The following is a 3112-nucleotide window of genomic DNA, read 5'->3' on the forward strand; positions in this document are numbered from 1 at the left end:
TTTAATGATCGTTGAAAGCCCAGATCGTAATCGTGATTAAAATTATATATCTTGCTTCCATGTTTGTGTTCTGTGTCACAAAAAATTTTTTTTTTACTATAATACATTGATTAATGACCTGCAGAATCTCCTTATCATATTACGTGTCCATAATTGTCACCTAAAGTCAAACTTTATGCTTTCTCCATCTTGAAAGTGATCACATCCTTGCATTACATACTTTAGGTTCATTTTCTGAAGGCAGGTTTCTGAAAGAGAACAGGCAGATTTGGAATATAACATGCAGCGTTCTATAGATGGATACATAAAAAAATGAAAAATTACATGTATGTGCTAACTTTCTAAATACTTTGTTACATTTATGATAAAATGGATTTGAAAGTAGATAAAACACATTTATGTCGGCCTTGGCTCATTAGAGTCCTTGTCTTTAAATTAACTTTGTATGTTTCAGGTACTGCACTCTCAAAGACTGAATGAAGCAGCATTGCAGCCATGGGTCATTGTGAGCATCACAGGGAAGGTTGAAGCCGCCCACTGCACCTGTATGGCCGGAGTCGCAGAGACCTGCACCCATGTCGCTGCTCTTCTGTTTAATGTAGAAGCAACAGTGCAGATCTGTGGCACAAGGACTGTTACAGATGCATACTGGGTTTTGCTGGGTAATATGACCAAGCTACAGCCAGAGGTTGGCCATAAGATAGACTTCTCCTCTTCAGCTGCCCAAAAACGGCTCTGGATCAAAACATAAACAGACCATCCGTATTGAAAGGTAAAAGGAGCCGTCCCCAAAAACGAAAAATCCCAGCTGCTAATGTGGAGGAGTTGTCACTGCTATTGGAATCTTTGCTGGAGCACAGTAAAGCTGTGGGTTGTGGGAATGACCCATAATGTTTTATCTAGGGGTCTAGATTTATGCCTGAAGTGCACTGCCATGTAAATAATTTGCATTTACTGAATATGTACTGACTGAGTACCACTGTTCAAAAGTTGAATAAAGAAACAAACTAATTTTTGCTCTTTTTTAATTTTTTTATTAAAACCACTTTATAGACAAAATGTTTACACAAAATCATGACAGCATTTACACGATATCACCCACTACTAACGTTACTTTATTTACTATCAATTACTTCAATTTATCTTTTGAAAAATTACCACTATTTATACAGCACAAGACTTAAGAATATTTAACAGGAGCAGGTTTCATTTTTCCCTGGTTTTATTATCACACTGTTCACCAAAACGGCAGCAAACCTTCACCATCTTATCCAGAAGGGTCACCTCTTCACCCTCACATGGAAGAAGTAATCTGATTGGCATGGTGGTATGTTTGAAGCAGGTCCCTTGTGTAGCGCTGGAACCCAGTCACGATGTCATCCTTGTCATAGGCTGGTTTGCCAGCAATAATGCCAAATAATTAGCAAGTCTATAAATAGAAGGTAGTTCTGCAAAATCACTCAGTAGGATGTTTTTTTCTAATTTGCTATGACCTCAGAGTGCATCGAAAATAAAACTAATAGGCTATAAAGAGTGATATGAACATATTTAGAACTTACCGGAATGAAAATGTCTGGAGCACCAACAGATATTTGGAGATGGAAGAGAACAGGATATCAGCTCGTCTCACAGCTGTTATCCAGGCTAGACGCCTTCATTTGGTAACATCGATACACGAGCTGCCTCATGTCGCTTCCAGGTTGGGAAAGAATGAAAAGACAAACCCTTTTCAAGCTTATTCTCTTGCCGGTCGTGCGATCGAACATTGCAGCGGACCACACAGCAAGAACGAACTATGACTATGCTTTCGCTCCTTTTTAACTTAGACCCCCAAAATGGTGGATCGGGCCAAAATCCTTTCCACGCCCACCCCCGTGACATCACACTCCAAAGCCCTATTAGGCTAATCGTTGTGTCACTTCCAGGATTTCAGACAATCCCTTTCCGTCAAGGATTTTTAATTTGTTGTGGGGTTTTTGTATTTTGTTGTGGGGGTTTTGTAATTTGTTGTGGGCTTTTTGTATTTTGTTGTGGGCTTTTTGTATTTTGTTGTGGGCTTTTTGTAATTTGTTGTGGGGTTTTGTTATTTGTTGTGGGTTTTTTTTTAATTTGTTGCGATTTGCACTTCCCAGCCACCGTATATAACTAACCACACACCAACTGAAAATAAAACTCAAAAAAACTCCAAAGTTCCACACCGTGCATCAGCCCTAGACTCCTGGGTAAATGTTCAGAAGATGATTTATGGAACCAGTCATCCCAATGTCCAGTGCTAACTATTGTTTCTCTTTTTTTTATGGAGAGCACACAAATATGAATGCTTTTTTTCACAACCACTATTTAATAAAGTGATTGTTGTCTACTGAGTTGCTACTGGAGGAGTCCCCTATTTTACATGTGGGGTTCCTGACCCCCTATTGACAACATTTTGGGTGGTGCATCACATCCATGCAACCTTACTGAACTTCATTCACCTTCAGCTTCATTGTGACCAATGTGCAAGGGGATACAAGTATACCCAATGCCTTTCCTCCAGGTCAGCTCCAGTTTTTGCCCCTCACCAGAAGATTGGTTTCAGATCTCAAGCTCTGCATTGCGATTTCGACTATATTTAGCCAGGATCTCTCAAACTCGCACCCTAAAGGCAACCTTGACAGTTAGCAATTGGATCACCAGGGTCTGTGTCTACTGGCACCCAACCCCTATAGCACTGGGTGGTGGGCCCAAGTTATTAATTCAAGCTGCTGGGGCCCATGTACTAATGTCTGGCCGCCTGGTTTTCCCCTTGAGTCCCCCTCTCAGCAGGATAACTTTATCCCTTGTTTGCTTTCTGTTCATGGGTGCTTTCCAAAATGCTATCTGTCTGACATCTCAAACAGGTCAGACAAATAGCAGGGAGACCCTATCAAGTCCAAATTGCCCCTGATAATACAGCTCCTTGGATCATAAGGGCACACAAACCCCGCCATCATGGTAAGGTGGCGATTAAGGCAGAAGAAATTACATCCTGATGTAAGAACTGCTTTGATATTGTTTAGCTTTTTATTGATGGGCATACTGGGTTAAAAACAATTTAATTGCTCTTTAAGTCTCACCTGATTAAATTAATTGC

This window comes from Diplotaxodon limnothrissa, linkage group LG2 (genome assembly GCF_057381915.1).
Source record: "Diplotaxodon limnothrissa isolate DT_005_m linkage group LG2, D_limnothrissa_male_GT1.1, whole genome shotgun sequence".
Lineage (NCBI taxonomy): Eukaryota > Metazoa > Chordata > Actinopteri > Cichliformes > Cichlidae > Diplotaxodon > Diplotaxodon limnothrissa.